We start from the raw sequence: 7669 nt of genomic DNA on the forward strand, positions 1-7669 counted from the left end.
ATGGTTAATTGTTCTAACTTAGGATGCTGTTGTGTTTTGGATTTGTAATGATTAAAATAGGATCCTAATGTTCTACCTCTTCGATATGAGAATTTGCATTGCTCAGTGAGGATATTAGATAATTCCTCATTGGCCAAAAGGATATTCCAATTTTTGTTTATAGCATTTCTAATGGCATGTATATTTCTGCCATATGTTGTGACAAACCTAATGGTGTTATCTGATTTCAACGTTTTATCATGATATGCCAGTAATTGTGACTTATCCTGTCCAGTAGCCCAACTACAAGCTGATGAAATGTGTCCAGGTTTATAGCCTCTAGCCTTGAATCTGTGTATCAAGTCTTGTTTGTGATGTACATAATCATCCTCGGAGGAGCAGATCATTCTAACATGAAGGAATTGTGACTTGGGGATATTCTTTATAATGTGATTTGGATGTAAGCTGGTAGCTTCCAAAAGACTATTGCACTGAGGATATTTGCGGAATACCTGGGTAGACAAAGTATTGTCCACATTCCTGCTGATCCTGACGTCTAAAAAGTGAATTTCTTGATGGTTCATATTAAGAGTAAATTCAGTACCCCACTTGTTATCATTGAGGTATTGAACAAACTCAAGAAGATAAAAGGTATCCGCTCGCCACATCAGCCAACAGTCGCCCAGGTATCGCCGCCAAATATCCATATCATTCATATATATATATATATATTATGAGAATCATCATATATAAGGATATCCTTAAGTATCCCATGAAAAGGTCAGCGTAAATGGGGGCGAAAGACATCCCCATGGCTGTACCTTTAACATGCCAATAGCATTCCTTCTGAAAATAAAACATGGTTTAGTAAGGACATGTTCTGCCATACAGACTAACAAAGTATTAAACCCCAAAGGATATAGGTTTGCCTTATTCAGTCAATATTGAAGAGCCTCAAGCCCTGCCCAATGTGGAATATTTGTGTACAAGGCAGTAACATCCAAGGTACACAAAATCCACTCAGGTTCCAATTGGATATCACTGATAATTCTAAGAAATTCTGTTGTATCCTTGATCCTAGATCTAATTAAGGGTAGGAGTGGCTGCAGATAGATGGTGAGGAATTCTGATAAAGGTTACGTAAGTGAGCCAATACCTGAAACTATTGATCTGCCAGGTGGTTTCTCTAAATTTTTATGAATTTTAGGCAGCAAATAAAGTATCTTTCTGAGGATCATTAACTTTCAAATATTGTAAAACAGATGTACTGATTATTCCTTTCTCAGCAGCCAACTCCAAAAAGGAATAATTTTCTTTTTAAAAATGACTGGTCAGATCTAAGGGCATGGGCATATAATATAAGGCATTCCTAAGTTGTCTGTAGGCCTCTGTTAAGTAATATTCCATGTCCATAACTACGACTGATCCCCCTTTGTCAGCTGGAACAATCACTATGTTATGGTTGTCTTGAAGCTCATAAAGCATTTGTTGTTCAGCCTCAGATAAGTTATGGCCCAACATATGAGACTCATACCCATAAAAATGTAGATCTTTAAGAACAGATTTTTGAAAAATTGTCACATATTTATCCATGGGAGGTTGAAAATCCGATTTTTTAAATCTAAAATCAGTAGATAATTGAGAGGTATCCTGTGAGCCAAAAAATAGTGTCAAGTTCAACAGCCAACAGAATGACAAAACATCTTTAACCACAGAATCTTAATGAACATAAAAGCCTGGAACATATGTTAATCCCTTATTCAAAAGTTTAATGGCAGTTTCAGACAATGTAACAGAAGAAATGTTAGGGACATTAGAACATTCTATTGTTTGGGGATAATCATTTGCAATAATGTTTCCAAATTTTCGACACTTGTTATGTTTTCTCCCACCTCTCTGTGTCCTAGATCTAAAGGGGCCGTAACATTCTTCTGTTTTTTTATGGGCTGGGGACCCCTAAGTGAGCCCTTGCTCCATCTCAGCCATGGAGGACTCCTCCCCTGAAGTACTGCTATAATCAGATTTAGATTTTTTTGAGTATTGATCTAGGTCTTTTTCTCCTGGGCCTGGCCATCCTGTTCTCCCCATCTGAAAAAGTAACATTTTTCTTGGAACCAAAGGGTTTGCCTTGCTCGTAATCCCTTAAATCCCTTTGGAATGTATGCAGTTTTTTGTTTCTAAGATTTTTTTCCATAGCTAGTAGATCCTTAGATAATTTTTGAAGACAATCCTGATATTTATGACCTTCATATATTTTAATGTCATTGCAAATCTGTTGAGTTTCTGATATATTAATCTGTATTGAACGTTCATAAAAAGATGATAATATTCTGACAAAGGACATAGTTGCATCCTGCTGTGCTTGTGTCCATTCATCATGTAAGATTTGGTCAGGATTACTGACATAGTGTTGCAACCTAATTCTGAGGCCCCTAGGAGTTATGTTTTTGGCCTCATAGGCCTTAAACAGTTTGAGATGCCAAACTGAGTTATGTAAGCTTGTCATGCTTTTAGTTAATTGTAAAAAAAGTTTTCTGCATTCATCAGCCGGATCCCTAGTGTCCCCTGTATCAGAACCTTTACCTTCATATATACCACATAATTGGAGATCATTTTTATCAGCAGATAAACTCTGCAATATGGTCTCCAAATCCATAATAAATACTTCCTAAAAAGAAAAAAGGTTCTGATTTAGTAATACAGTTTGAAAGCAATAGCAAAATAATCCCAATTAGTCTATCTAGTTAGTTTAAATACATAAACCAAAGGCTCCTATCTTGTATAAAAGTCAGATAGTATCAGTTGCAAAAATGTGTAAATTCACAATGTATTTTACATACAAGAATTCCACTATAAAACATCAGTAATAAGCATCCTTCATGTCATAGGTTCATAGGTTGGTACTAGGCTATCAGCCCTAGGGCCTATACAAGCCTAGCCATAACAATTCCCTGGCTATTTCTTCCCACATTATTTACTTTCCTGGACCCCTGTCTAGCAGGGCGACTGACGTGATCCCTGGGGTGAATTTCCTTTCTCCCATCCAATCGTCAAGGTTCCTCTTGAAGAGGTCCAAAGAGGCACTCTGCTTGACATGTATGGGCAATCTATTCCAAAGTCTGGGGAGTCTCTGGGTCAGGAACCTATCCCTCCAGCATGTTTTGTTTATTGTGATGACAAGGTTTAGATCCCTGGAGTGTAGCTGTGAGGGATTGGGATTTCTTTAAGTGTAGCATGTCCAACAGCTCTGGGTTTGACATGGCCTTGTATGTTAAGCAGAGATCGCCTCTGAGTAGACGATATGTGACAGAGTATAGCTGGAGTTTTTTAAGGCGGTCAGCGTAGGGCATCTGCTTTAGGCCTGTGATTCTTTTAGTGAGGTATTTCTGAGGCTTTTCCAGTTGTTGCAGATGTCTTGAGAGGTACATACCAAATGGGTCGTTGTATTCTATAATGGGTCTAATGAGGGATTAGTACAGTGGGACAATGACCTCCTTTTTTCTGGATGAAAAGCCCTTAGTGATGAGGTGTGCCACATAGAAGGATTTCCTGACTGTTGTGGTGATGTGGTTATCGAAGGTGAGACCACTGACCACCTGTGTCCCTAAGTCTCTTATCACACTTTCTGTGTTTAGTGTACTGTCACCTATATGGTAATTCATGGATACATGTTTTTTTCCCAAGGGGGATAACAATACATTCTTGGCATTGAGCTTGAGCCCATGGCTCTGGCACCAAGCATCTGTTTCTGTAAGGCCCTTTTGTAGAGTATCCACATCATTTGGGGATTCAATAATGGCTCCCAGTTTGCAGTCATCTGCAAACTTTGTTAGCCAGAGTCCCTTAGTGTTGACCTGTACTTTAGAGAAGTAGATGCCAAACAAGAGCGGCCCCAGGACTGAACCCTGAGGTACTCCACTTGTCACTTGTCTGGAGCTGGATTTGGAGTCGGCTACTTTTACAGTGTGGGTTCTATCAGTAAGCCATTTAGCAACCCATTGGGTGACATAGGGATTAATGCCCAACTTAGTAAGTTTATCTATGATTCCAGAGTGGGGGATGGTGTCAAAGGCCTTGGCAAGGTCTAGTGTGGACCACCTTACCCTTGTCCATGGCTCTGGAGACTGATTCAAAGAAGTCAATCAGGTTCAGGAGACAAGATCGGCCCTTCACAAACCCAAACTGGGTGGGGTCCAGTGTTTGAAGGTTGCCAATGTCTTTGTTTATAAGTTCCATGATAATACGCTCCATGGCCTTGCAGATAAGGCTTGTCAGACTGATGGGACGGTAGTTTCTGGGATCCAAGGTGGATCCCCCCTTGTGGATTGGGATAACTGTAGCTCTGCGCCACTCAGTGGGCATGAAACCTGAGGTGAGGCTATGATTAAACATGACAGGTGCCAGTTCATATTGTAGTTCATGTAGTACACAGCCCGGGATGTCATCTGGTCCCATGGATGCTGTATTCTTGGCTTTAGAGTGCGTTTTGTACCTGTGTGGCCGTTATTACTGGAATTTGGCAATCTTCCGGTATTGAGATGGGCCATTTAGGGGGTGAGAAGGGGGGTGAAGTTGGCACTGAATCGATCTGCCAGGATATTGGCAATATCCTTCGGATCAGTATATTTAATGCCATTCTGTTTTAGGTCAGAGCAGATCTGAGCATTGCCATTTAGATTCTTGACATAGTTATAGAATGCTTTGTGGTTGTCTTTGGAATCTTTGGCAATTTTATTTTCGTAACTAGCTTTGGAGGATTTTATGAGGCATCTCAGTTTCTTACTGAGGCTAGTAAGGGAGTTTTTTGCATCCTGGGATTTTCCTCTTTTCTGTAAAAGTTTCTTCCTTTTGTTGTAAAGTTTGTTTATGGCAGGGGACCACCAGATTGGCTTCCTTTTTTTGGATGAGAGCATTTTGGTTCTATTTGGGATGGCACGATTCATGCATGAGTGGATGTGCTCATACAGTGCCTTAGTGTAGGATTCAGCAGTTGAGCTTTCAGTTCCCGTCTGCATGGGTGTCATGAAGTTTGTCATTTCTGACTTGAGTAGCATGAAGTTGGCTTTGGAGAAGTTTTTTATGGTGGTTTCTTTACTGGGGGTTGGGGGTGGGATGTGGATGTTAAGGGTGATTAGCTTATGGTCAGACCTGACTAATGAGGGGGTGACCATAGGTATGGAGCATTGATTTCCCATGTTGGTAATGACCAGGTCTAGGATATTGAAGCTCCTGGTGGGACTATGGATTAGTTGATCCAGGGCATTGGAATTTATGAATTCCAAGAATCGTTGCGCAAAGGTGTTGGGACATGAGTAGTTTTCCCAGTTAATTGCAGGGTAGTTAAAATCACCGAGTATTAGGGTGTTTGGTTCTATCTTAATATTTTCCAGTATGTTTAGAAAGGTGTAGTGAGAATCATGGGGTATGGTGGGGGATCTGTAGCAAGCTACAATTTGGATTGCAGTCTTACCTAGTGTTAGTTGCACTTGGAGAATTTCAGACACATTGTGTTGGCCAACTAGCCTGGTGGTGTGAATATCCTTGGTGAATATTGACACTCCTCCACCTTTAGTGTTTCGGTCCTGGTTTGGTGGCCGAAAAGTGTGGTAAGAGTTGTAGCCTGGTATTGCAGGGGTGCTCTCTGGAGCCTTGAACCAGGTCTCAGTTACTGCACAGATATCAATGTTCTCCATTTTTAGAAGTGCCTCGAGAGAGTGCATTTTGAGGTTTAGACTTCTAGCATTGAGTAGCATTACCTTCAGATTCTGCATGCTTGTACCTGTTACGGTGGTGGTCTTGTCCTTTGAAGTTTGCCTAAAAAAGGCACTATAGGGGTGGCAAGAGCCTTAGCCAGTAACCTGAATCCCAGGGGCAACAGGTGCAGACCATCTCTGACAAAGCATCGTGGTCTGTCAATCATGTCATCCCAGGCAGACAGATACTGGATCCCCTTTGAATGACACCATAAGCTTAGCCAATTGTTGAAGTCAATCATTTTATCCTTATATTGTGGTATCATTCTGGGTGAAGGCAGGATGCTACTCAGGGCTAGGGTCATACCTGCCTGGGCCACATGATCCGAGAGCTCTTCCATGTCTCTTTTCATGTAGTCCAGGGAGATACGTCTCAAGTCATTCACTCCAACATGGACAATGACAGAGTCATATTTGTACTTGTTGTGGAGTGACTTGAGTGCATGCGTTATGTGGTGGATCCTGGCACCCGACAGGCAGCTGACTGTAATTTTCTCCTTATTCAACCTGGTGAGAGGGACATCAGTGTGCCGAACTATAGAGTCACCTATGACTAAAGTGTTAAGTACATTGTCTTGCCTTAGGGGCTGTTGCTGGGTGGCAAACTGGTGTTGTGAACTATGTGACACATTGGTTGTGATTGGTGTTTGTTTGCGTTTCAGCTTCAGAGGTCTTTGTTGCTTGGGCAGGTTACAGTTAAGGGCCTCTGCATATGTGGATTTAGTGTTGCTATATGTGGGTGTTGGTGGTGCGGGTTTAGAAGGGCTATGTGTTGCTTGAGGTGTAGTGTGGGTGTTAACCTTCTCCTCTTGACTGTTTAGCACAATCTTGGGTGGAGAGAGCTTTGCTTCCATTTTGGCTATGTAAGTGCATCTCTCACAGGTTGTAGTGTTGGGTGGTAGGAGGAGAGGGTTGTCTGTGTACATGAGGCAATTGCTGCATTGCCCCAGTATGCCCAGATTCACCAGGTGGACAGGAGAAATCACCGGAAGCTGACCCTTGGACATGCCTGGTTTGGGGCTTTTTTTTTTTTCTATGTAAAGTTTAGGAGCTGTTTCCTTAGCAAGGTACTTTGCAATTATAGGCTGTTTAGTGCCTACTATTAATTTCTCCTTGTTAACAAGGAGAGTTCAGTGTTTGCATGAGTTTAAGGCTTCCTAGTGCTTTCCAGCAGGTATTAGAGAAAGTGCTAGTCACAGGGATGCTTAAAGGTAAGATTGAAAAGAATGCACTCTGCAGTGTGCACTAGAGAAGTTAGATGTGAAAGTAGGTAACTTGAGTTTTACCTGTTTAAAAGTTAAGGTTTAGTGGAGAGTTACTATTTTTAAAACAGCAAGATGGATTGAAAGGGGTGGTCACTTTTGTATTTTGGTACTATGAAATACTGTAGGATGGCCAATAAATTTAAATAATTGAAGGGTGGGATTTCAAAATGATGATTTTGTGATTACTCACATAAGCCAGTGAAAGTAGAGAGAAATGAGATATATGGTCAGATTAACATAAGAGGCGGGCAACTAGAAAGACAGTGGTATTTAACAAGACAACTTAAATGGGTGGGAGGGCGGAAAAAATTCTGCCTGACTCAGAACAGAGAGAGCTGTGGTCTCTTTTGAAGTTTTAATATGCTGTTAAAACAGAATGCAAGCAAAACACAAGGTAAAGAAAACAAACTACAGTATTCAAAATATAGAAAGGCAATACAGTAATACAAAAAATAAAAGCAAACTAACCTTTCCTTCACAGCAAAGTGTAGCAGAGTCTGGATGAGCCTTTCTGGTAATCAGATCCTAATCCAAAATATCACTTGCACTAGTTTTCACAAACATCAGTTTTGACCAATGACCAAGATAGACCTGCTCCTTTCCTTCTATTAATTGGAAAGCAAATAATACAAACAGTGTCATTCAAAAGCAGAACATTTTCCATTGACTGTG

Source organism: Protopterus annectens, chromosome 1.part2 (genome assembly GCF_019279795.1).
Source record: "Protopterus annectens isolate FY-2018-M chromosome 1.part2, PAN1.0, whole genome shotgun sequence".
Lineage (NCBI taxonomy): Eukaryota > Metazoa > Chordata > Ceratodontiformes > Protopteridae > Protopterus > Protopterus annectens.